The following is a 27840-nucleotide window of genomic DNA, read 5'->3' on the forward strand; positions in this document are numbered from 1 at the left end:
TCAGCTGGAGGTGGGGGCAGAATGCAAACCTGGGGGTCGGGTACCCATCGCACCTTGCCCTCTCCCACTATATTTGACATTTGGCTCGTAACCCTGCTAGGGGAAGGTGGCAAGAGCTAAAATAAGCAGCTCTGTTGACATCAAACTGGGCATGAGTCCGATGGTGCGATTTGGCTCGAAGCTGCTGCCAAAAACTGGCATGTAAAAATCATGTGGTGCTCGGTGGGTATGAAACACATCAGACACCACAAGAGATCGAAAAGCTCAAGAGCCAAGCCAAAGTGACGGGGGTGGCTGGAAAATCAATCAGTTAGAAAGCAGCGTGTTTGTTGGCTGTGAGGTGATTTGGGGAATCAGGCTGTGGACAACTGATGAATTTCACTTGGATTTTATCAACTGTCCGTATGCCTAGGTCTTATGACTGGCCTTTGCTATGCACTGCCTCATGTTCTTTGTGCTGGGGTCTACAACTGACAGTCCTTAAGGGCTATCAGCTGGTGAATAGACCTGACTGGGCAGAACAATGGAATGGCTGAAGGAAGCCAGTTTTCTCTAGCTTCCTTGCAGGAGGCTGGGGTTTGGAGCAGTGGAATTTCCACAGCAGCAGAACAAAAGAATCAGCTGTTAGTGGTAGGTCTTATAAATTTGAGGGGCTCGTAGGACATGAGAGAGGAACAGAAAAGGCAAGCTTTTGTAGCATAGGGGACTGCTCTGACCGTGGGGACAGCCAAGGCCATAAAAGGCTGACCTGGAGGGGAGAGAGAGACTCACTCAGTGATGCGGAGAGGAAGCTGTGAGCCGCAGGAGAAGGATCCTGGATGCCCTGGAGGACTTTGGCCTAAGGCCAGAGGATGCTCTGGTGTGGTGAGGAAACTGAGGCAGTGAATGGTGTAGAGGGTGTTTATGTTTAGAGCTATGTATTTAAAGTAAGAGTTAGCAAAGCCAATGCAGCTGTTTGCTTCCCCTTTCGTGTCTCCCCAAAGAGTTAACTACAAACCCAGAGCACTCACAACGGTGGGGCTCTGGGAAAGGGTGTGCTTGCACTAATGTGGAGTCTGGGGGGAGGGGGTCAGCACTGGTCCTGGGGGGGGGGGGGCTAAGGTAGCTGGGGCATGGGGCCCATTTCCATGAAGGGGTAACAGCAGAGAGCCTATGCCTGGGAAGTGTGCCAGAGAGCTTCAGAGGAGAGACAGCGCTGTGCCCTACTGAGGTCAAGGGAAGCTTAAGAGCACATGGGTCTTATGCAGCAGCCTGGTGAGTGGCCAGCTGGGGCCAGGCTGCAATACTGTGCCATGCAAATGTACCTCCTTGGTGCTCTCATCAAAGCTCGTAAGTTAAGCAGGGAAGCGCTTGTCCGGTACCTGTCTGGGAGGCCTGTGAGAATGTCCCAGGCTGCTGGAGGACGTAGCACTGTATCCAAGTGGCACAGCGCCACTGGGGATCATAGTGGATCACAAGCTAAATATGAGTCAACAGTGTAACACTATTGCAAAAAAAGCAAACATGATTCTGGGATGTATTAGCAAGAGTGTTGTAAGCAAGACACGAGAAGTAATTCTTCCTCTCTACTCTGTGCTGATACAGGCTCAACTGGAATATTGAGTCCAGTTCTGGGTGCCACATTTCAGGAAATGCTTGATAAGTTTATGGAGGGGATGGTATGATGGGATAGCCTAATTTTGGCAATTAATTTGGCAATTGATCTTTGATTATCAGCAGGTAAATATGCCCAGTGGTCTGTGATGGGATGTTAGATGGGGTGGGATCTGAGTTACTACTGAGAATTCTTTCCTGGGTGCTGGCTGGTGAGTCTTGCCCACATGCTCAGGGTTTAACTGATCACCATATTTGGGGTCAGGAAGGAATTTTCCTCCAGGGCAGATTGGCAGAGGCCCTGGAGGTTTTTCGCCTTCCTCTGCAGCATGGGGCACAGGTCACTTGCTGGAGGATTCTCTGCAGCTTGAGGTCTTCAAACCACGATCTGAGGACTTCAATAACTCAGACATAGGTTAGGGGTTTGTTATAGAAGTGGATGGGTGAGATTCTGTGGCCTGCGTTGTGCAGGAGGTCAGACTAGATGATCATAATGGTCCCTTCTGACCTTAAAGTCTATGAGTCTATAAAGATGTGGACAAAGTGGAGAAAGTCCATAGAAGAGTAGCAAAAATGATTAAAGGTCTAGAAAACATGACCTATGAGGGAAGATTGAAAAAAAAATTGGGTTTGTTTAGTCTGGAGCAGAGAAGACTGAGACGGGGGCATGATAATAGTTTTCAAGTACGTAAAAGGTTGTTACAAGGAGGAGAGAGAAAAATTGTTGTTCTTAACCTCTGAGGATAGGACAAGAAGCATTGGGCTTAAATTTCAGCAAGGGCGGTTTAGGTTGGACATCAGGAAAAACTTCCTAACTGTCAGGGTGGTTAAGCACTGGAATAAATTGCCAAGGGAGGTTGTGGAATCTCCATCATTGGAGATTTTTAAGAGCAGATTAGACAGACACCTATCAGGGATGGTCTAGATAATACTTAGTCCTGCCATGAGTGCAGGGGACTGGACTAGATGACCTCTTGAGGTCCCTTCCAGTCCTATGATTCTCTGACTTTGTTCTCTGTCTGTACAGGCAGCTGCCATTTTGTTCAATGGAGCAATTGCAGCATGCTGCAGACGAAGAACGTTTAATGGGAAGAGGTCTCCTGAGGATCATGCAGGGCTGCCCGGGCGGGGGCAAGTGGGGCAATTTGCCCCGGGCCCCACAGGGGCCCCCACGAGCATTTTTCAGGGCCCCTGGAACGGAGTCTTTCACTCGCTCCGGGGGCCCAGGAAAACTCTCGGGGGGCCCAGGCCCCCGGAGCGTCTTCTGCTCCGGGTCTTTGGCCCCGGGGCAGAAGGACCCCCCACCGCCGAATTACCACTGAAGCGGGACCCACCGCCGAAGTGCCGGGTCTTCGGCGGTAATTCGGCGGTGGGGGGCCCCTGCCATGGGTCTTCAGGGCACTTCGGTGGCGGGTCCCAGAGCGGAAGGACCCCCCGCCGCCGAATTACCGCCAAAGCGGGGGCCCCCGCCACCGAAGACCCCAGGCTCCCTGAATCCTCTGGGCGGCCCTGGGATCATGGACAGGAGAGTGTGGATTATATTTATTCAGAGGTGCAGGCAGTGCACCTGGGTCCCTTCTGTTCTCTTCTTGTGGCACAGAACAGTCTCTTGCAGGCTGGATGCTTTAGTCTCACCTGGGTTCCTGGGCTCAGTTCAAGGCGACTGGGACATGCGGGAGGTCAGCCTGGATGATCTGGTTGTCCCTTCTGCTCTTGAACTCGACGGTGTTCCCGAGCTAAGCCAAAGGGCAGCATGAGGGCAGGTGAAACATGCAGGTGTGTGACTTGATGCACAGGGCAGGGAATAACGTCAGCTCAGGGCTGCCCAGAGGATTCCGGGGGCCCGGGGTCTTCGGCGGCGGGGGGCCCTTCCGTTCCGGGACCCGCCGCCAAAGTGCCCCGAAGACCCGCGGCGGGAGCCCCCCGCCGCCGAATTACCGCCGAAGCGGGACCCGCCGCCGAAGCGCAGCCTGGTCTTTGGCGGTAATTCGGCGGCCGGGGGGGGTCCCCGCCGCGGGCCTTCCGGGCACTTAGGAGGCGGGTCCCGGAACAGAAGGGGCCCCCCGCCGCCGAAGACCGGGCTGCGCTTCGGCGGCGGCGGCGGGTCCCGCCCCCGGCCCCGGCGGGTCCTGCTCCCCCCGGCCCCGCCCCCGCCCCCGGCCCCGGTCCCGGCCCCGCCCCCGGTGGGTCCCGCCCGCCCCCGGCCCCGACGGTCCCGCTCCTCCCCCCCGCCCCCGGTCCCGGCCCCGGCCCCAGCCTCTTACCGAGCACGTCTCCGGCGAGGCCTGAGCTCGTTCCCGCTCAGTGCCAGGTGGTGTGGGGGCGGGGCTGGGCGCCCCACGCCGCGCGGCGGCAGCTGCCCCGCCCCCTCCCCACGGCGCTCTGAGCGGGGCGGGGCTCAGGCCCCGTTGGAGCTCCCAGCCCCGCCCCGCTCACCACGCGTCTCTGAGCGGGACGGAGCTCAGGCCCCGCCAGAGACGTGCTCGGTAAGAGGCTGGGGCTGGGGCTGGGGTTGGGGTTGGGGTTGAGGCTGGGGCTGGGGCGGGGGCGGGACCGTCTCTGAGCGGGGCGGGGCTCAGGGGCCCCGCCGGAGACGCTGAGGCTCCAGGAGAGGGGCGGAGGCGGGAGCCTCCGCTCTTCTCTTGGGGGCCCCTGCGGAGCCCGGGGCCCGGGGCAAATTGCCCCTTTTGCCCCCCCCTCTGGGCGGCCCTGCGTCAGCTACTCATCAGTGGTTCCAAATGAACTGTCATCTCTCAGGGAAAGGATCTGGCCCTGGCTCAGAGTCACAAGAGTAGAGCTAAGCAGGCCTCAAACAAGGAGGGGCCGTTGTGATGAATGAGAGCTGCAATTAAATAAGGGCTAGTCTACACTTACCGCGCGGGTCGACGCGGTGAGTTCGACTTTCCGGAGTTCGAACTATCGCGTCTGATCTAGACGCGATAGTTCGAACTCCGGAAGCGCTAGTTCGAACTCCGGTACTCCACCTCGGCAGCTGGAGTTAGCAGAGTCGACCTTGGAGCCGCGGAGTTCGGTTCCGCGGCGTCTGGACGGGTACGTAGTTCGAACTAGGGTAGTTCGAATTCAGCTACGCTATTCACGTAGCTGAATTTGCGTACCCTAGTTCGACCCCCATTCTTAGTGTAGACCTGCCCTTAGACAGGATAAAATCCCTCCTGTTTTAGGACCTAACCCTGCCATTAGCTGTTCGGGGATAGGGAGGAATGGCCCCTATGGGCAGGCTAGATCAGAATTATCCATTAAAGGGTTTTTGCACCTTGCTCAGAGCCAGGTATTGGGCTAGGTGGGCCAATCATTGGTTTGCTCTGCTCTGGCCTTCCCATGAGACACATATATTTTGTTATTCTGTGTTTCCCTGTTTTCCTTGCATCTCTAATAAAAAACATTTGGGCTGAAGGGACAGGGCTGCTCTTTGTGCATGGAGAAATAGTGCTTGGTTCTTACACAGTGCTAGAAACAGGCCTGGGGATTTAGAGAGGGGCAGTGTTTCCTCCGAAGCACGTGCCCTAGCATGGTGCTGGGAGGCGTTCTGCTGATGCAGGAGTCAGACAACTTAGACCCTGGGTAGATTGGTGTGTTCATGGTGCAATAAAAGACATGGCATGGCCATGACTTGCCCAGGTCAACTGGCTCAGGCTGCAGGGCTAAAAATGGCAGGGTAGATGTTCGGGATGGAGCTGGAGCCCGGGCTCTGAAAATCCATGAGGCAGGGAGAGTCTCAGAGCCCAGGCTCCAGCCTGAGCCCAAATGTCTGCACTGCACTTTTATAGCCCCGCAGCGCGAGTCAATTGACCTGTGCTCTGAGACTCGGCCCTGTGAGTTTTTTATTGCAGTGTAGAGGTACCCTTAGGGACCAGATCCTCAGGCACCTACCTCCCACTGTTATCAATTGACATCCCATCATCCGTATCTTTAGGTGCCTCCGTACCAGTAACAATCTGGCTCCGAAGTGCCTATGTCACTGTGGAAATGGAACTTAGGCTCCTAAGTTACTTGGGCCCTTCTGAAAATGTTACCTCCCCCTCACCTATCCCCTCCCACAACCTCTCATGATGGACAGAGGGACATTTTCAAAAGCACCTAATAGATTTAGGAGCTCCACATTTAGGAGAAGATGGGACTGGAGTTCCTAAATCTCCTCAGCCTTTTGGAAAATCTCTCCTTAACTCTCTTGCTGTCCTTGTCATAGTCCAGTTGGGCAGTTACATTCTACTGATTTATATCCAGTGGTCTCAACTGACCAGGGCCATTCTTCATGTCCCACCCCCAGCTGTTGTCAAGTGCTCAGAGGCTACAAGAGGTGGCTGCAGTTCAGTGACCCCGGAAAGTCCTTTTTGGCCCTTCAGCTCTGTGTCAGTATGAGTTGTTTACTGCAGGTGTTGGCATGCAAACATCCTAAGGCACTTTACTGCACGGGGAGAAGAAAGTGAGTAAAAGGAAAAGATTGATTTATGTAATCTACTGGAGATATTTCTAATGCACTCATTGCTCTGGAATCTGAGTCCTGTCCTGCTCACAGGTCTCTGCTAGGGGAGTTCGGTTCTCCCAGGGCAATCCCCATTTCCTACAGTACTGAAGTTTTCCATGAACCAGGCCTGTTTTGTATCATCTCCCTGATGTTTAGCTTGGGGCAGGCAATGCTGGAGTGCTGCATAGCAGATGATCCTTTGAATTTTGGCAAGACAGCTCATTGATTTGAATTCTTCACCCCAGGAATCACTGATCCTCCAAGCAAGCTGGGATGGGGGCACGGGAAGGGAGGGGAAGCAAAGGATTTTTGGGTGGTGATGATGCAGGTAAGGAATTTTTGCTCTGCTGGAGTTCAAGGTCTTGCATTCTTACCCACTTTGCCAGATCATCATTAGAAAATATTACCCATTGAACTTGGGGTGGCTTTAGTCTAAGCAGGTTGAGCACATTTCTGAGCTGCAGGATTGCATTCTAATTCAAGTTCTGCCACAGATTTGCTGGGTCACCTTGAGCAAGTTGCTTCCCCCGTGCCTCAGTTTCCCCATTTGTAAAATGAAGGTGGTAATACTTTTCCAGGGTGCTAGAAGGCACCTTGTAAAGATTGAGCACTGCTTAAAGCAAAATTAGGAGAAGCCAGGTCTGATTTCCCTTCACGCTCAATGCAGGGGTAGTAGAGAGGGCCACTTGGGGTGTGTTTGGATTGGTTAAGATTTTGTCAAAGCAAAAAATGTATTTTGCTTTACACGCTGCTATACCAAATGGGACATGCAGCATCCAATTGGACGGCTCAATACTGACCTTGCTATTGAGGTATTACAATCCCAGCCAATCAGAAGCCTGCTGGGTCATAAATGCAGGGCATACTCAGTGAATACACTGTAATCTGTCTGGCTGTAGCTCACAGATTGCATCTTCTGAGTCGATCTGCATGGAGCTGGCTAGGTAATACCCAACACCCAGGAGCCCAGTGCTAAATTGTGGCCTCAAGTGACCCTAGGACTTCTGTAGATGGGAATAAGCGGCCAGATTCTTATGTGAGCTCAGCACATGGTCTGCTGAGTGCTGTGCAAATCTGGCCCTCAGAGGGCCATTGTTAGATCACTGGGTCATAGGGCAGGGACTTGCAGCACCTCGCACAATCAGGATTGGGGCCTCGGTGCACTAATGTCATCGTCGGTTGTTACAGGATCAGCGCCTCCATTGGCTTGACCTTCATTTGCCACCAGGAGCTGGGCATGCAAATGTGGGCAGCTGACAGAGTCATACCACCAGAGATGCCAGCTCCTATTGCCTGGGATGGTCACCCATTCGCAGCTGCACCATCCCTGCCCTCCACACACACCCGTTTGCAGCTCAGGCTGTGAGAAACAGCTCTGTGGAGGTCAATATAATGTGGCAGGAGTGAACCTGCACTGGGAGCCACCATTCCACTGCGTCCGCTCGCAGGTGAGCCTTGGAAGTTAGGCCTGGTCCACACTGGGGGGCAGTGTCAAGGTAAGATACGCAACTTCAGCTACGGGAATACTGTAGCTGAAGTCGAAGTATCTTATCCCGATTTACTTCCCGTCCTCACTGCTCGTGATCGACATTGGCTTCAGTGGTGATTGGATTAGGCCCTATGTACACCTGTTAGAATGGCCCTTTTTATTGTTGGTGGGCACTACTTCACTGCCTTTTCAACCAGTCTCCTTTCCCCGTCACCACACCTGGGTCCGTCTGTGCATGGTGGCTTGCACGTTGCAGATGGGCATTGTGGCTAGTGCATCCTAGCAGGCAGCGCTCCTCCGATGCCTTTCTTGTGTCTTGCTGCTGATCCCCATGTGTTCGCAGTACTGGAAGGGGGAAGCCCACGGCACTGCTAGCGGGTGAGTGAGATAAGGCCCTGCTGTTTGGGAAAGGGCTTCCCCAGCACCCATGGTTATTCTTTCTAAGATTATGATGTAAAACTATCCGTTAAGCACATCCTAGATGGAGTGTGGCTTCAGAACTCTGGCATGTGTCACCGCTCAGTGTTATTTACCTAGCAGGGCTGGGATCCTACTGAGACAGGAAGCAATAATCAGATTAATGGCTCTGTTGCATAAAAGGGGCCTTCCTACTGCAGCGTGCCATCAGCTGAAGGCTGAGGTGGTGTGATGAGATGAGAAAGGAGGCAACATAGGGATCTCCAAACTCCTGGGGTGTTGGTGCATAAAACAGTAGCTGTACTATTGTCCTTGTTGTTTGATATTTACAATGGCACTTAAAGGCCCCAACTGAGATTGGGGCCTGTTGTGCCAGGTGCTGTACAAACAAAGAGATAGAGACAGGCCTTGTCCCAAGATGCCTCCAGAGCTGGGCAAAATGTTTTCAGATGCAACTTTGTTCCAACAAAAAGCAGATTCAGATCAGTTGAAATGTCTTGCAAATTCATGTCAAATTCACCCAGATGTTTCTCTCCCTCTTTTCCTTCCCCCCACAAATAAAATCTGAAAAGCCTAAACATTTTGGTTTTACACTTTCATAGATTCATAGACTTAAGGTCAGAAGGGACCATTATGGTCATCTAGTCTAACCTCCTGCACAATGCAGGCCACAGAATCTCACCCACCCACTCCTGGAATAAACCCCTAACCTATGTCTGCGCTATTGAAGCTCTCAAATCGTGGTTTAAAGACCTCAAGGTGCAGCGAATCCTTCAGCAAGTGACCCGTGCCCCATGCTGCAGAGGAAGGTGAAAAACCTCCAGGGCCTCTGCCAATCTGCCCTGGAGGAAAATTCCTTCCCGACCCCAAATATGGCGATCAGTTAAACCCTGAGCATGTGGACAAGACTCACCAGCCAGCACCGAGGAAAGAATTATCTGTAGTAACTGAGATCCCACCCCTTCTAACATCCCATCACAGACCACTGGGCATATTTACCTGCTAATAATCAAAGATGAATTAATTGCCAAAATTAGGTTATCCCATCATACCATCCCCTCCATAAACTTATCAAGCTTAGTCTTGAAGCCAGATATGTCTTTTGCCCCCACTGCTACCCTTGGAAGGCTGTTACAGAACTTCACTCCTCTAACGGTTAGAAACCTTCGTCTAATTTCAAATCTAAACTTCCTAGTGTCCAGTTTATATCCATTTGTTCTTGTGTCCACATTGGTACTAAGCTTAAATAATTCCTCTCCCTCCCTGATATTTATCCCTCTGATATATTTATAAAGAGCAATCATATCTCCCCTCAGCCTTCCTTTGGTTAGGCTAAACAAGCCAAGCTCTTTCAGTCTCCTTTCATAAGATAGGTTTTCCATTCCTTGGATCATCCTAGTAGCCCTTCTGTTCCAGTTTGAATTCATCCTTCTTAAACATGGGAGACCAGAACTGCACACAGTATTCCAGATGAGGTCTCACCAGTGCCTTGTATGATGGTACTAACATCTCCTTATCTTTACTGGAAATGCCTCGCCTGATGCATCCTAAAACTGCATTAGCTTTTTTAATGGCCATATCACATTGGCGGCTCATAGTCATCCTGTGATCAACCAATACTCTGAGGTCTTTCTCCTCCTCTGTTACTTCCAACTGATGTGTCCCCAATTTATAACCAAAATTCTTGTTATTAATCCCTAAATGCATGACCTTGCACTTTTCATTATTAAATTTCATCCTATTACTATTACTCCAGTTTACAAGGTCATCCAGATCTTCCTGTATGATATCCCGGTCCTTCTCTGTGTTAGCAATACCTCCCAGCTTTGTGTCATCCGCAAACTTTATTAGCACATCCCCCCTTTTTGTGCCAAGGTCAGTAATAAAAAGATTAAATAAGACTGGTCCCAAAACCGATCCCTGAGGAACTCCACTAGTAACCTCCTTCCAGCCTGACTGTTCACCTTTCAGTATGACCCATTGTAGTCTCCCCTTTAACCAGTTCCTTATGCACCTTTCAATTTTCATATTGATCCCCATCTTTTCCAATTTAACTAATAATTCCCCATGTGGAACCGTATGAAAATCGAGGTCAATTAGATCCACTGCGTTTCCTTTGTCTAAAAAATCTGTTACCTTCTCGAATGAAACGTTTTAATCTTTCAATTTGCAAAACTTTTTGTTTTGAATTTTACTTCAATTTTGTTTAAAAAATATATTAAAGGTTAAAATAAAACAGAAACTGAAAGTTTCATTGAGGGTGGAACGAAAGAGAACATAAAAGAAGTTTGGCTGAGTTTATGTTTTTTTTTAAATGCTCCATTGTGAAAGGCTTTTCCAAGGGGCTTCATGGAAGCTGTGCAGCACAGAGCTCTTGGGAGAACTGGCCATAGGCAAATTGAATCCTGATTTCCTGAGACTCAGTCCACTGCATTAATCAAACAGCTCCTCACCCTTTTAAGTCTGACTGGCCCGTGCTGTACAATGTTGCCCTCTGAGAGCCAGGTCTTTTCAGTGGTGATCAAGAGAGTCCGTTATAATATATTATACTCCTAGCATTTTCCAGCTGAGGATCTCAAAGCACTTTGCTAACATCTATGAGCCACATTCCCTGTGATGTAGGAAACAGGGCCGGCTCTACAGTTTTCGCCGCCCCAAGCAGCGCGCCGAATTGCCGCCCCGGGCGGCGGGGGCAGTCCGTGTGCCCTTAGGGCAGCAGGCGCGTTTTCCCCGCTGCGGCAATTCGGCGACAGCTTCTATGTTTAGTTGAAGCTGCCGCGGACAGCTAAACGTAAAAGCTGCTGCCGAATTGCCCTCACCGCGGAAAGGCGCACAGACTTCCCCTGCCGCCCAGGGTGGCAATTCGGCACGCTGCTTGGGGGCAAAACAACAGGGACTGCCACCCCTTGCAGAATGCTGCCCCAAGCACCAGCTTGGAATGCTGGTGCCTGGAGCCGGCCCTGGTAGGAAAGTGTTACTGGCGGCTTGTCTCTATGCTGCGGCAATGCACATCAGAAGGGTGCAAGTTGCTCTGACGTGTTGCGCTCTACCTGCCCTGTGTAGACCCTGCTGGCGCACTCTAAAAGGTTCCTAATGTGCATTAATTAGGACTGCTTCAAATGGACTACATCAATGTGCACTATCTTTTAGAGCAGGGGTCGGCAACCTCTGGCATGCGGCTCGCCAGAGTAAGTACCCTGGTGGGCTGGGCCAGCTTGTTTACCTGCCACATCAGCAGGTTCGGCCGACCGCAGCTCCCACTGGCCGCGGTTCGCCGTCCCAGGCCAATGGGGGTGGCGGGAAGCCATGGCCAGCACATCCCTTGCCCGCGCTGCTTCCTGCTGCCCCTCATTGGCCTGGGACTGCGAACCGTGGCCAGTGGGAGCTGTGGTCGGCTGAACCTGCTGACGCGGCAGGTAAACAAACTGGCCCGGCCCACCAGGGTGCATACCCTGGCGAGCCACGTGCCAGAGGTTGCCGACCACTGTTTTAGAGCATGTCAGCAAGGCCTACACAGGTCAGTCATGGTACTATGCGTCAGAGCGCTCTACAGTTTACGGCCCTGTGCTGGGCATGGCTGTGCCGGGCAGACAAGCCCTGGGTCAAATTTTGAAAAGGACTAAGGATCCTAAATCACTAACTGCCGTTTTTCCAAAAGTGGTTTAGGGCCAGATAGTTAAAGGTATTTAGGTGTGAACTCAATGAGAGTTAGGCACCTAATATCTTTGGGGATCTGGGTCTTAGTCTCCTAAGTCACTTAGGCACTTTTGAACATTTGACCCTCTATCCCCACTTTACAGATGGGGAAACTGAGGCATAGTGTGAGGAAATGGCTTTGTGAAGGTCCCTCAGGTGCGGGTTTATCATGGTTTCAGATAACCTCCCCACACCAAGATGCCTATAGGAGGAAGCTAAGCCCAAGGCTCAAAAAAAATGCTTTCCTTTCCAGGAGATGGCATCCTCTTAAACGGATGTTTGCTGACTCATATACATCGGCATCCGTGCTCCTTGTGCGTCACTCTGTGAACGGCCTGTTTATTTATAGTACCTTTCGTTAGTCATTCATCATTTGATATGTTCTTGAGAAGGGACTTAGCCCCTTTTACACTAACCAACAGAAGGCGGGGAAACCGCAGCCTATTGTACATTCATTCCATCCCAGATCCTGGAGCTGGCTCAGTTTATCACTGCAAGGGACAGATCGGAAATGCAGAGTGAGGGACATTTTGGTTTCTCGTTCTTGGGCTTTATCTACATGGGGTTGAAGGGTGTGCATGTGGGGGATGGGGTTGATTAGCATAAGTATTCTGCTATAGCTCTTCTGGAATAACTCCTGCTGCATGGATACTCAGTTCTCGAATAGAAACGATTTTATTCCAGAACAAAGTCCACTTTTATTTTAGAACAGAGTGTCTGCATAGGAAGCTATTCTGGAATAGCTAGAGTGGCATATTTAATTCTGGAATAGCTATGCTGGTCAATTTCTCTTGTAGATTCAAACCCTTAAAAGCTGAGGCTGTGCTACAATTTAAAACAAAATCCAGCAACCCGTTTTTGGGCAGTCAGCCCACCAGGTTGCTTCTGGTCACTGGGTCAGATGGGACCATCTCAAAGTGAGGATACGAAACACGTCAATCAGAATGAGTGGACCACAGAGACAAAACCATCACCCTACTCCTTAGCCTTGGGGTCCATCGAGCTCACAGATGGAAGCCAGGACTGTCATGGCCGCAGCACGGATGATATATTGTACATGCAGAATGCATGGCCCTTGCAGCTGCTAAGCATCACATGTCAGAGGGGTAGCCGTGTTAGTCTGGATCTGCGTCTGACGAAGTGGGTATTCACCCATGAAAGCTCATGCTCCAATACATAAGGTGCCACAGGACTCTTTGTTAAGTTTCACATGTGGAGTAAGTGGCTCTCTTGGCCATGGTGTGGCTGATACAGTTCGCTTGTGGAACCTGTAGCTCCTCTAACCTAAGGCCTGGTCTACACTTGGGGGGGGTCGTCGATCTAAGGTACGCAACTTCAGCTACGTGAATAGCGTAGCTGAAGTCGAAGTACCTTAGCTTGAATTACTTACCCGTCCTCACGGCGCGGGATCGACGTCCGCGGCTCCCCCGCCGACTCCGCTACCGCCACTCGCTCCGGTGGAGTTCCAGAGTCGACGGGAGCGCGTTCGGGGTTCGATATATCGCGTCTAGATGAGACGCGATATATCGAACTCCGAGAAATTGATTGCTACCTGCCGATCCGGCGGGTAGTGAAGACGTACCCTAAGTGGAGATGACACATTGTATGCTCTTGTGTGGCTGAGGTGCACTTTGTGCAAGTGCTTTTGATTTTCTTTTGAGATAGCCTGTCCTATGTGCAAGGGGAGGAATGCACAGCAGGAAACCTAGTCTAATCAGTAGTGAAAAGGAAGCTGTGTACTATGTACATTTGGTTAACTGCAAAAGAACACAGGGTAGGGAGTACAAGTTGATGTTATAGGTTAACCTAGTGTTGATCTCCTGTTGCAGTCAAGAAGCCATGCAACAAGCAGGAGTGAAGAGGAGAAATAGGTTTAACTTACTGGGGTTGGAGGAATGGGGTCTTTAGATACCTTAGCTCTCCCTTTGTACATGAACACCATCTACCCAGACCTCCAAGGCCTGGTCTCCCCTCCCACTCAGGCCTATCACAAAGCTAGTGTCTGCGGAGAAGGCAGAACAGAGGCTGGGACTAGAGTGAGGTGCAATTATTCTACCAAAACTTTTTCCAGCAAAAAACACACAGATTCGATGACACTGAAACATTTTGGAATTTGTGGTGATTTTGCCAAATTGTTTTAGTTGGAAAAAAACTTTTAAAGAAAAAAGAAAAACAATGGAAACATTTTGATTTTTTTCAATATGGGACGACTGTGTTTTGAAATTAAATTTAATTTTATTAAAGTAAAAAAAAAAGTTTGAAATCAAAATATTTTATTTCCAACTCTGCAATTCTCTAAAAAGTTTGAAATATTTCTTTTTTTTGTTCGACTTGAAACAAATTCCTCTCTCTTGAATTAACTTCCAGCAAACCGAAAATCTGTTGTTTGCACAGTTCTAACTGGGACAGCTGCAGTGGATATTGGTGGGGATTGGGAGTGATGGCCAGAACTGGGAATCATGCAGCATGTTGTCAGAGAGTTTCCAGGTGATTTATCACTTCCAGTCACTGTGGCATGCAGCAGTCCCAATGATCTCCCAAGGGAATACCGTGATGTAGCTGCTACATCTGGCAACACTGGCCCCGGGGGCCCTTAACCTCCACAGTCAGCAGCACTCAACCAGTTCAATCAGCCTCTTGAACCCCAAGCACATGAAACCTTATGCATAACATATATGATCAGCTCCTTGGTGCGTTATTGACACGCTGTGTAAGCTTGTCTCTCTCACCAACCGAAACTGGCCCAATAAAAGAGGTTTCATCACCCGTTTGGTCTCTCTAATATCTTGGGACAAACACAGTTACACCACCACTGCACACAACACTGTATCATGTTACACAGGCAGCTTTGCACCTTGATATAATTAGTATGAGATCTCCTTCCTAGCATGGTCTGGGCAGACTGACAGCGCTCAGGAAATCACTGGCCAGGTTGGAAGTCAAGCATGCTTGCCTCCTGGTCTTGTGCTCTGTTTCCCAAAGTCAGGACTAGATGCAAGGCTCATTGGTTTGATGAGGCTTTCCCTCAACAAACTCTGCCCTGCAAACACACAATAAATACACAATTTTCAATTGCCTATAAATTAATCAGAGTTTTTTATTTGTATGTTTGTTTGTATATTTGTTTATGTTTATTGTATTATTATTTGCATGTTTCAATTCTTGGGAGCAACTCTGACTCTATACTCATGAAGGCAACATAAGCACCTAGATTAAATAGAGATGATAGCATCCGATTCTTCATAGCTTTCCGCCTGCAGTAATCCATCTCTTACACCAGTATCAGTGACTGGGCAATTCTGATTTGGCAGCACCATACATCCCCGCTACACTGCCGCTGCACAAGTGTAAATATCTCTGCAAGGGGCAGCACAGGAACTAGAGAATCAGGCCCCCAGACTCTAGGCATGATGGATAGAGGGAGGTGTGTGTCAGAGAATGGGTGGATGGCGAGAGAAGGGTGTGTATGGGGATGGATAGATGGAAGGATGTGTATGCGGATGGAGATCTAGATAGACGTCTTAACCTGAAACAGAGAAGATAGCTCAATAGAGGGCAGTGTATGGGGATGGATGGATGGGTACCTTTCCCCCACCTAGTGCCTGTCTATTTAGATGTTAAGCTCTTTAGAAGCCATCTGCTACTCATTGTTTGTACAGCACCTAGCACAATGGGCCCATTCTTGGTTGGACCATAGGCACTTCCACAATAAATATGATTAACAATAATAGGTATTGCTTAAGCTACATCAGTGACTTTAGAAATCACTTTAATCTTACTAATACAGTATTTCCTCACTATCACCATCCCTGTCACATGACTCTGTCACTGCTTTTATATTTACTAACTTATCTCTCCCTGAACTCTTTAGCAAGCAAGATGCCTTGAGGAAAAAAAATTTGGTCATGGAAAGCCAACAGTGTAACAAGTTGCTGCATTCCTGCCAAGTAGCCCTTGAACCTTCTGCTGCTAGGGCCCTGACTTCAGACAGCACTTGCACGGGAGCTGACGGTCAAGTAGGTTCCAGCATTAGAGTCAGTGGTGTCTAGCAGTTAGAGCATAGGCGCTGACTTCCCCTCTTTCCCCTGGGTGCTTGGCCTGCCCTCGACCCCACTCCACCCCTTCCATGAGGCCCTGCCCCAGCCCTGCCCCTTCCCACACCTGCCCTGCCCCCATTCCACCTCCTTCCCCAAAGTCCCCACCCCAACTCTTCCCCTTCTCTGCCCCTATTCCAACTCCTTCCCCAAATCCCTCTCCGCCCCCCCTCTTCTCCGACTCCTCCACTGAGCGCGCCACATTCCTGCTCATCCCCCTCCCTCCCGGAGCATGCCAACGCTGCCAAACAGCTGTTTGGTGGTGGCCTGGCGGGAAGTGCTGGGAGGTAGGCGAAGGAGTGGGGATGTGGCATGCTCAGGAGAGGGGGAGAATGGCTGGCTGCTGGTGGACGCAGAGCACCCACTAATTTTTCCCCATGGGTGCTCCAGCCCCGGAGCACCTATGGAGTTGGCGCCTATGGATTAGAGTACAGGACTGGGACACAGGATGGGGCCGTCAATTACTCAGACATCTGTTGGGAAAATAACACAGCAGGGCACAGATTATCCGACAAGTTCTTGGAATGTATTGGAGACAATTTTTTAGTTCAGAAGGTGGAGAAAGCAATTAGGGGAGAGGCTGTTCTAGATTTGATTTTGACAAATAGGCAGGAACTGGCTGAGCATTTGAAAGTGGAAGGCAGCTTGAGTGAAAGTGATGATGTAATGATAGAGTTCCTGATTCCAAGGAATGGTTGGAGGGAAAGCAGCGGAATAAAGACAATGGATTTCAAGATGGCAGACTTTAGCAAACTCAAGGAGTTGGTAGGTAAGCTCCCATGGGAAGCAAGTCTAAGAGGAAAAATGGGTTGAGAGAGTTGGCAAAGAGCATAGGAAAGATAGGAAGTATGGCAAGAGACCACCCTGGCTTAACCAGGAGATCTTCAACAACGTGAAACTCAAAGAGAGTCCTACAGGAAGTGGAAACTAGTCAAATGATGAGGGAAGAATATAAAAAACACCATAAACGTGTAGGGACAGAATTAGAAAGACCAAGGCACAAAATGAGATCAAACTAGCTAGAGACATAAAGGGTGACAAGAAAACATTCTGCAACTACATTAGAAGCAAGAAGAAGACCAAGGATAGCATAGGCCCATTACTCAAAAGTCATTTAGCACTTCTGCCATTTCCACATTTTCTGTCAACAGAAAACGTGGAAATGGCAGAAGTGCTAAATGATTTTTTGTTTGTTTTCACCAGAAAGGTTATTAGCAATTGGACGTCTCACTTAGTGCCCACCAGTGAAAATGAGGTAGGATTGGAGGCTAAAATAGAGAAAGAACAAGTTAAAAATTACGTAGACAAATTAGATGTCTTTAAGTCAGCAGAGCCTGATGAAATATATCCTAGATACTCAAGGGGCTGACTGAGGAGATCTGAACCATAGTGATTATCTTCAAAAGTCTTGGAAGATGGGAGAGATTCCAGAGGACTGGAAAAGGGCAAATATAGTGCCCACCTATAAAAAGGGGAATAAGGACAACCCAGGGGATTACAGACCAGTCAGCTTAACTTCTGTACCCAGAAGTTGGAGCAAATAATCAAGCAATCAGTTTTCAAACACCTAGAAGATAATAAGGTGATAAGTAACAGCATGGATTTGTCCAGAACAAATCATGTCAAACCAACCTAATAGCCTTCTTTGACAGGGTAACAAGCCTTGTGAATAGGGGGGAAGTGGTACACATGGTATATCTTGACTTTAGGAAGGCTGTTGATACCATCTCGGATGACCTTCTCATTAACAAAGTAGGGAAATACAACCTAGATGGAGCTACTATAAGGCGGGTGCATAACTACTCTCTTGGAATGGTTTTCCAACCAGTTATCAGTGATTCACAGTCAAGCTGGAAGGGCATGTTGAGAGGTGATCCTGCAGGCTTTACTCCTGGGTCCAGTTCTGTTCTAAATAATTTCTGAAGATATTGATGTCGTCATAGAGAGTACACTTATAAAGTTAGCAGATGACACCAAATTGGGAAGGGTTGCTGGTGCTTTGTAGGAGAGGATTAAATTTCAAAATGATCTGAACAAACTGGATAAATGGTCTGTCGCCCATGCCCAGCTTCTGGCAAACAGAGGCTAGGGATGCTCAGAGCAATGGTTGCATGCCTGACCATCCTGGCTAATAGCCATTGATGGACCTATCCTCCATGAATTTATCTAGTTCTTTTTTGAACCCTGTTATAGTCTTGCCTTCACAACATCTGGCGACAAGTTCCACAGGTTGTCTATGTGTTGTGTGAAGAAATACTTCCTTTGGTTTGTTTTAAACCTGCTGCCTGTTAATTTTATTGGGTGACACCTAGTTCTTGTGTTATGTGATGGACTAAATAACATTTCCTTATTTACTTTCTCCACACCAGACAAGATTTTATAGACCTCGATCATATCCCCTCTTAGTCATCCATTTTCCAATTTGAAAAGTCCAAGTCTTTTTAATCTCTCTTCATATGGAAGCTGTTCTATATCTGTAATCATTTTTGTTGTCCTCCTCTGTTCCTTTTCCAATTGTAATGTAGTTTTTTTGAGATTGGGCAATCAGATTTGCACGTAGTATTCAAGATGTGGGCATACCATGGATTTATATAGAGGCATTATGATATTTTCTGTCGTATTATCTATCCCTTTCTTAATGATTCCCTAACATTCTAGTAGCTTTTTTGACTGCTGCTGCACATTGAGTGGATGTTTCCAGAGAACTACCCACAATGACTCCAAGATCTTTCTTGAGTGGTAACAGCTAATTTAGACCCCATCATTTTATATGTATTGTTGGGGTTGTGTTTTCCAATGTGCATTATTTTCATTTATCAACACTGAATTTCATCTGCCATTCTGTTGCTCAGTCACCCAGTTTTGTGAGATCCCTTGTAACTCTTCGCAGTTTGCTTTGGATTTAACTATCTGGAGTGGTTTTGTATCATCTGCAAATTTTGCCACCTCACTGTTTACGCCTTTTAGCAGATCATTTATAAATATGTTGAACAGTACTGGTCCCAGTACAGACCCCTGGGGGATACCACTATTTACCTCTCTCCATTCTGAAAACTGACCATTTATTCCTATCTTTTGTTTCCTATCTTTTAACCAGTTACTAATGCATGAGAGGACCTTCCCTCTTATCCTGTGACAGCTTACTTTGCTTAAGAGCCTTTGGTGAGGGAACTTGTAAAAGGCTTTCTGAAAGTCTAAGTACATTATATCCACTGGATTACCACTTGTCCACATGTTTGTTTACCCCCTCAAAGAATTCAAATAGATTGGTGAGGCATGATTTCCCTTTACAAACCCAACGTTGTCTCTTCCTCAACAAATTGTGTTCATCTATGTGTCTGGCAATTCTGTTCTTTACTACTGTTTCAATCAATTTTCCCAGTACTGAAGTCAGATTTACCAGCCTGTAATTGCCAGGAATCCCGCTGGAGCCTATTTTCTTTTTAAATTTGGTGTTACATTAGCTATCTTCCAGTTACCTGGTACAGAAGGTGATTTAAGTGATAGGTTACACACCACAGTTAGTAGCTCTGCAATTTCATATTTGAGTTCCTTCAGAACTCTTGGGTGAATCCCATCTGGTTCTGGTGACTTGTTACTGTTTAATTTGAGTTTGTTCCAAAACTTCCTCTAATGACCACCTCAATCTGGGACAGTTCCTCAGATTTGTGATCTGCAAAGAATGGCTCAGGTTTGGGAATCTCCTCACTGAAAAAAAAAATCCCCCCAGCAGCGAGTCTCAGAGCCCAGGTCTACAGATTCTGGCTTGCAAGAGGGGGCTAAGAGTAGCAGTGTAGATGTTCCCATTTGGGCTCTGAAACTGGGTGAGGGTGGACGGTCTCAGAGCCCAGGAGCCAGCCTGAGCGGGAACATCTACATGGCTATTTTTAGCGCCATAGCGTGAGCCTGAGTCTGCAGACCTGGGTTCTGTGACTTGCGGCCGTGGATTGGTTGGTTGCTTGTTGGTTTTTTTGTTTCGTAGACGTACCCACTGAGGTCCCGTTTTAGAACTGACTCCTTTGCAGAAGTTAGTAATGCCTATAACAAACACATACTAAAGTCCTGGGGATCCCTGCTGTGCTCTTGTGCCAGGTCTGAAGAGAAAACATAACCAAAAGTGTGAAGCAGAGGGATCTGAGTCCCCTTTTAAGGCTGGGGATTTCAGTGACACTTAAGTGAATTAGCCGCCCAGACACCACTGAAATTTCAATGGGATTTAGGTGGCTAATTCCCTCGGGCCCTGTTGAGAACCCCAGCCTAAGTGCCAAGTCATAGATTTTAAGGCCAGAAAGGACACTTAGACCATCTACTCTGGCCTCCTGCGTAGCACAGGTCAGAGAATTCCACCCATGCATCTCTTTCAGAAAGGCCTCCAGTCTGGATCTGAAAACTCCAAGCGATGGAGAAACCACTGCTTTCCTTGGTTGTCTGTTCCAGTCTTCGCTCTGGAGTCACTCCTGACACCCCCCCCCCCCCCAATCTGTCTATCTGTTTCTGTCTATCAGATTTTGATTGCACCTTTAAGTATCTGTCGTATTTTTAATTCCTATGCTAGGAAACCTTCACCACTCTTTTCTTGCTAATTCACCGGCAGCCTCCCACTGGAGTCCGGAGGAACGGTGTTCGCTCCCCCTTTGTCTCCAGTGCTGGGTGGATGATTGGCAGCTGGGGGGTGGCAAGAAGCAGTGACAACCAAGGTAAAGCGTTTGAAAAGCTCGATCTCGTTTGTTGCTGGTGCGAGGTACTGTACAGTGGTTTCCCACTGTCCAAATACAGCTAACACCTACAGCTTGCCAATCGGATGCTGATTCATGCAGCATTGCCCAGGCCCCTAGCTAACTGTGCAAGCACTCAGTTCCTTCCCATATCTAAAGGGCACAGAGAAGACTGATTATGGGTGGGGTAAAGGTGAACGGAATGCTTACAAAGGCGAGTGACTAATAACAATGGCAAAAGCCAGGTGTATTTCAGACTGTTGCTCAGAAAGCTTTCTCCATGTGGTTCTGCCTGTGCATCCCAGTCCTGACATGCAGTCTAACACCCCCTGCTGTGCCAGTCCTGGGATCCCCGCACACAGCTCTGTCCTGACCAAGTGTGCCCCCGGCTACGCCAGTCCTGGATCCCATATATACCCCACCAGCCAATGCCTGTCAGGGCTGACCTGCAGTAGAACTCTCACTGCTATGCCAGTCATTGGACACCTGCCCCCTGCCCTGGCTGATGTACATCAGACCTGCTGTGTTTGTGTGCCATGGGCAGAAATCCTCTAGAGGCCGGATTGAAATCAATGGAACATAATTTACCTGCTATTTAACCAGGGTTCCAGCCAAGGCCTTGTCAAACTGTGACGTTCGGGTGGAATTTTGAGAAGTTGGGCGGAGGGAGAATTTCCCAGAAATGTCTACAAAATTCCCTAATCACCCAAATTCCCTCCCTCCCCAAACCACTAAGGTCTAATCTACATGGGATATGTCATGTGCCACACATATTTTGGTGTGAGCGTCCACATGGTCTAGTTATATTGGTTTAAATTCACATTTTAGGTTAGATTAAAAAAGAACTTGCCCATATAGTCCAGGTGCTAAGGCCTAGTCTAAACACAGGCTTTGTACTGGTAGAACTATTTCAGTGAGGGGTGTGAGGGTTTTTTATTTAAGAAACCTGTCTGATTCTAGTGGCACAATCACGAGTGGGGGGACAGTTATATTGGTATACTTTATAGCTTAATCCCCTTCCTGTATGCGAGTAGCTAAAGTGCTTTTGTATAATATAACTGTATCCAGAGATGGGGATTTTACCACTCTAACTATAATGGTATACTTTAAGGTGACATAACTTGTGTATAGACAAGCTGAAGGAAAAATACATAAGCAGAAGCAGAGAAAATGATGTGAAAATAGTAAGGGAGGTGGGTGGGATGCAATAGAAAAGCAACACAAGTGAACATACAGATTACACCCAGGACAGGAGAAAAGAGAGGCAGATAGCGGGTAGGCTGGAGAAAGACCTGCAGGAAAAGAATGGAGACGGAGGAATGGCTAGATGGGGAATGTTGGGGCAAGGTGGTTTTGCTTGCCCATTAGTGGCTGGGACCAGGTGGGTTCAGGACCGCTGTGATGAATGGGATGCCCAGCAGAGTGAAATGTCATATAGATGTTTTGCAGCTTCACTGCTTTTAAAGAATTGTTTCCATGAGAAACCAGCTGGGCGGATACACCTCACGCAGGAGGCAATAGGTGAAAGAAGTAACCAGCACATTCCAATGGCATGAGACACGCTTGGAATTAACTATTCATATGCTGGGAAACCGTTATTGTGCAACGCAGGGGTTTTGGAGGCTGCTGGCTCAGTCATTCTCATGCTTGGCTGCTGGTTTCTCCCCGTAGATGCTTGCCTAGGCATGTTACTGTATTTTTCCTGTAGTGCACAGACACCCAGAATACGCCTGCTGCTTTTTGCTGTCACGGACCCAGTTGTTCTTCATGAAATGTTCAAATGTTGATCCAAACTCCTCTGGCACTGACCAGAACCAGTGAGGATGTAATGTCAGAGGCTGCTAGTGGACGGACTCCATCTTAGCTGTAGAAGATCATAGCTTAGAGATTAGAGCACATGCATGGGAGGCAGGACCCTGGATCTCCACTCTCAGCTGTGCTGCTGCTGACTCTCATGGGCAAATAATTTGGAAACTCAGTCTAGTGGTTAAAGCAGGGGACCAGGGATCAGGGCACCTGGGTTCTGTAACCATCACTGGCTTGCTGTGAATCACTTCCCCTCTCTACACCTTTGCTTTCCCTCTCTGTACTGTACTTATCTGTCTCAGAGGGCCCTGGGAAGCTGAGGCTTTAAAACCTTCATTTTCATGGGGATTGCGCATCCAGAGCCCTTAGCTTTGAAAATTTCAGCCTTACCTGCTGAATCTTTGTAAAATGCTTTGAGATCCTGGGCTAACGTGTGCTAGCAACGGTCTGGTGGATATCCAAGCCCTTCAGCAATTGCTGTGCCATCAGTTCCTTGCATACCTCCTTTCTGTGACCCATGGGAGGTGCTGCTCCAAGGGCTACCTTTTCCGCATGGCAGTAAGAACTAACGTGTGTTGGGACCGTGGGCATCTGGAACCTACTGCCATAAAATACAGGACTGTGCACCAGCACTGCCTGGTCCTTGCCAGGTTGTGCATGTGGTATCCTGTGGCTGATGCATTGAAATCAACAAGCCTGAGGTCATGTCCTGGGCTCCTGGGAGCGCGTCAAACCCAAGGGCTGACTCTTGAGAACAAGGCGCATAACTGCGCTTTATGGATTGTGGCCGCAAAGCATGGGCATCTGCACAGCACAGACCAAAGTCCTGTCCCACAATCTCCTGGGATGAATTCTTTGGTTTCTTCTTTGCTTGTGCCAAGTTCTTGGTCAGCAACTTGGAGAAAAAAGGTCTTTGATACATCTAGAGTCATAAGGGCTTTGGCTACACACTTGCTGTTGCCTTTTACTTTCAGTGGTCGTTAGGCTTCTAAGCACCCATGTCATTTTTGAAAATGGGACTAAGGTTCTTAGGCCCAGAACCCCAAAGGTATTTAGGCACCTTTGATTTCAGTGAGCGTTAGGTACCTAAATACCTCGGAGGATCTGGGCCTTAAGCCATTAAGGACTTTTGAAAAGTCCCAGTCGACTCTTTGGGAAACAGGAAATGTGGCATATAATGGGTTAAAACATGAGCTGTGGTTTCGTTCCTCTCATAAGCCCCAGGCACTCATTGTCATGGGGAGCTGAGCTCTGAGCTGTATACTTGCTAACAACTGTTATGTCTCCTGGATCCCAGCCACTAAACAGAGCCCTTGCCAATAGCTCCTGTTACAACAAAGGCTGACAATGCTATCTGTGCTAGTCAGCGTGAGGTGGTGAACCCTGCTAGCTTTAACCTACCAAGGCAGTTTGCACGGAGCTGCGTGGATTGTCTCTCAGATCATAGATTCCAAGGCCAGAAGGGGTGATTGCGATCATCTAGTCTGATCCCCTATACAACACAGGCCAGGGACCTGCCCCAAAATAATTCCCAGAGCAAATCTTTTAGACAAACAGTCAATCTAGATTTAAAAATCATCAGTGATGGAGAATCCACTAGGCCCCTCGGTGAGTTGTTCCCATGGTTAATTACTCTCACTCTTTAAAAATTGATACTACACCATGCTACCTCCTCTTTCCAGCTCTCCACCTGTCTCCCTCAGCATCAGATTCCAGATTCTTGTCCACATCTTCAGGGCCTGCTACAGCCCTGACCCTTCCTCCTCAAGCACTTTTGTGTCTTATTGTGGTGTTTCCCTGTGCTCCACCAGTGATGCTATTTCCAAATGTCTGTATCCTTCCCCCAGGGATGTCTCTGTAGCTCCATCCATGCACCAGAATCTCTTTCCTGAGCTAATTCTCACAGCCACTACCCTGGCCTCCTTCAGATCACCCACTGCTGGTGTGACCCCAACAAATAACTGACCTGCCAACAATGGCTGGGTCTAATGGCAATCAGGGAGCCCTGATTTCAGTCAACCTGTCAATTAATAAATCATTGTTTGTTTTTATCTAACAGTACTTCTGATTCAGGATCACCTAGTCACGCACACCTCTAGCCTCTGCACTCACCTCAATGTCATTTCACCATAGCCTTTGCTTTCACTCTTACTTGCTGCTTGCAACCTGTTTCTAATTAGATTGGAAGATTTTCAGGGCAGGGACTGTGTCTACTTGTGTGATTGTGCAGCATCTGGCGTAACAGCACGTCTGGGTGAATGGTAATACTCACAGTATATTGCTCATGCTGTTGTATTACTAACATGAATCGTGCTTCTGCTGCTCCTGTTAATTCACTGTTCCCAGAATTTCACACTAACTACAGGCTGGCCTTTGTGGCTACAGATACTTCACTGGTGTTCAGGGACTGGAGGGTCTTCTATTCCCTTGGGATCCAATGCTCACCCAACACACAGGTGGGTTTAGAATTGATTTGCATCAGTTGAGGTTCTAGAACATTGAGTTTTTGCGTGTAGACTTCTGTGCTGTCTGCAGCCTGAACTGTTCCTTGGCAGGCTGCTGGCTTAGCTTCCCTTCCACTCTGACACCTCTTGGCCCCTCAATGCTGCTGCTCCTTATTGCACAAGGCAGCGCAGGTGTGCAGGTTTACATTCCCTCCCTGACTCTCTTTTCAAAGCGAATTCCCGGAGTGATCGGACTGGTTTGGTGACTGTAGATGTGGTGCAGAAGGGAGCTGGGGGAAGCAGTGTCCCTTTGAAGGGATCCAGAGACGGATTTGTTAGATGCAGATTTCCCAGGGGAAAATAAACCCAGGTGGCTTTGTGTCTCTGTGGCAGAGGTGGTGCGGGGGCGGGGGTCTGCTCCGTGTTGTTTTGTAAGCATTAGGAACCCTTGCATTCTGGTGGTGATGAAATACAAGCTCTAGGGGTGAAATTCTCCCCCAGCTGAGGGCCAGCACAAGGGCCCTGAGTGACTTACATCTTACAGAAGCCCAAAATCAACCTCGGAAAGACCAGGCGACTAAAGTCTGTTCTTTTTTACCCTGGTATGAATCCAGTGTCACTCATCTGAGTGCCATGGATTATGGCAACTTCACCCAACAGAAGCTGGAGTTTTGTCTGTCCACAGATGAGGATTTAGGGGGCACGGGCCAGTTTGCAATCTGGATGTCCGCTCCTGAGCAAGGAGTCCCCAGTGTGGGTGTAGAGCACATTCCCATGTTTATGCAGAATTGTGAGACCATTGTCACCAGAGATGGGCCCAAACCAGTACCTCCAGGGCACTTCGTAGACTAAAACACACACACAATATTGAGGCTGCAGCCTAGCTAAGCCGCTCAGGAAACCCATGTACTGACAGAAGCAGATATCTGAGTATCTCTGGTGAGAGTCTCACCTGTTCCCAGTAGCTCTGTTGTGTGCATGTGTGTTTTTTTTCCTTACCCAACACAAACACCATGAAGAAATCACAGGGCCAGGTTGGTCCCAAATCACCGTGTTTACTAGCTATACACAACATGCGAGGCCTGGCTATGCACATGCTGAGCCTCAGACTGGTTTGTGGCGGCTTCTAACATGCAGTACAAGATGAGCGCCACTAAAAGGCTCACAGTTTATTTAAAGGGATACTACCCTAGTCCTGTCTGCTGTTAGGAAGCTGTCACGGGAACTGGGGAAAGGGGAGAAAATTGGCTCTCTGCTGCCTTGCCCCTTGGGCCGGCCTTCACTCCTGAGCAGAGCATTTGTAAGACGTTTCCATTCTGCGCTGGAAGCAACTGACACCCATTTTGCAATCTTCGCCCCATGCAAATGACTGCAAGGTGCAGGAGGAAAGAGAACAAGGCCCTTTTGGAACCTGATCACATTCCCATTGAAGTCAATGGAAACCCTCCCAGTGACCTGGGGAGCATGTGGGGGGGGGGTGAATCAGGCCCATGGAGTGCTGTGGCCTCACCTCGGAGCAGAGCACCCTGGGGTGTATGTGTTCCCCAGGATAAGATGTGTGACCACCTGGGAGTATAAAGGCAGGGTGAGGGAGAAGCTGTCCCACACTGATCTGGGGCCCAGGAGCCCCTATCTATGGAGGAATGATCACAGACACCGCTGACTTGGCTCAGCATCTGAAGGATGTTGGATGTAGGTTAAATCCTCTCTCCTGTGTACAGAGCAAGGCAATTATCACTTGATCAACCCCGGTCTTGCATTCCTCACTTCTGGAAGTCAGAGGTTTCAGGTTGTCTTGAGCATGAGGTTGCATCCCTGACCACCCTGGCTAATAGCCATTGATGGACTCATCCTCCATGAACTCTTCCAGTTCTTGTTTGAACCCAGTTATACATTTGGCCTTCACAACACCCGATGGCAATGAGTTCCTCAGATTAGTCATGCATTGTCCTGCATAGCACAGGACCAAGAACTTCACCCAGTAATTCCTGCATCTAGCCCAACAAATTGTGGTTGAGGATAGAACCCAGGAATCCTGACTTGCCATCCCGTCTGCTCTGATTGCTAGATTCCATAGCCAGCAATAAAACCCAGGAGTTCTGCCTCTCAGAGCTCCCCACACCAACCACTAGACAACACTCCCTTCCTAAATTAATGTTAGAGGTGGGACTTCAGATATGGGATCTGAATTTTGGCCCATCTCTGAATATAATTCAGGACTTATGACAGACAGTGCCCTGATCTAAGTGCCAGGCAAATCTCCTGACCATTTAGGTGTGGAAAAGCCTCCACCATATGCACACTTGATATAAAAATCCTCCAGCATTTCTGAGTCAGGTTTGCACTGCAGAAGGGATTTTAACACCACTGTGCTGTGCCAGATGAAGTACAGGAAGAAGATGTCCATAGTACAGTCCCAAGAGACTGTTAGTGTTTATTTTTTGTTGAGCACAGGCATTGTCCTTAGTGCTGTGTGAGACACAAAGATAAAGGACTTGCAGAACAACACCTCCACGAACCTCCTTATTCTAGGCTTAAATATATCAGTGCTTCCTTAGGGGCAATATCTGCCTTTGGCTGGAAAGGTGTTGAGCAAACCAAGTGACACAGATCATTTATAGGCTCAAGGCCATTTCCTTACAAGTGGACTTGATGCAGATAAAAGCTTTGCAGATTGCTTTGTTTTAATGCTGAAATCAAAAGATCCTCCTGCTGGGAAATCATTGCCAGAAATCAATGTAGTCCTAGAATTTGACTGAATGATCACTGCAGGGAAATGTCTACAGGTCTTGTTGAATTCCTAGAGGGGCCCAAATGTGAATGCGGGGGCGGGGGGGAAGCAATAAAGGATCGATTTCACTGTATAGCAGAATGTCATTTAGTCTCTAAACCGAAGGAATGAGACCTTCAAATCAGAACTGTGTCCTCAACTGTGTTATAGTAACACTTTGTATGATTAGAAATGGAAGAAATTTTAAAACTTGAATTTGCTGTAAGCTGTTTATGTGGTTTATTTATTTGTGTGCATTTCACTTCTCCTGGACAGAGGAAAGAGACTGATCACTTTCTCAGACTGGGCACTTTCACTTTCTCCTCCTAG

General features: G+C 48.5%; 1 protein-coding gene across 6 annotated transcripts in view; it reads left to right on the plus strand.

The window, feature by feature from the left end:
* The first annotated feature begins 776 nt into the window (after positions 1 to 776).
* LOC123377127 (Krueppel-like factor 5) overlaps positions 777 to 27840 on the plus strand; it is a 75021-nt gene continuing 47957 nt past the window's right edge. For 2 of the 6 annotated variants that reach the window (XM_045029596.1, XM_045029591.1), the window contains exons 1-2: positions 7178 to 7527; positions 15553 to 15697. The gene's annotated coding sequence lies outside the window, so the exon portion shown is untranslated. Of the gene's footprint in view, positions 865 to 6948; positions 7024 to 7177; positions 7528 to 15552; positions 15698 to 27840 lie in introns of those variants that run through there. The other 4 variants (XM_045029598.1, XM_045029595.1, XM_045029593.1 and 1 more) reach the window with 4 other exon arrangements.

This window comes from Mauremys mutica, chromosome 9, assembly GCF_020497125.1.
Source record: "Mauremys mutica isolate MM-2020 ecotype Southern chromosome 9, ASM2049712v1, whole genome shotgun sequence".
NCBI lineage: Eukaryota > Metazoa > Chordata > Testudines > Geoemydidae > Mauremys > Mauremys mutica.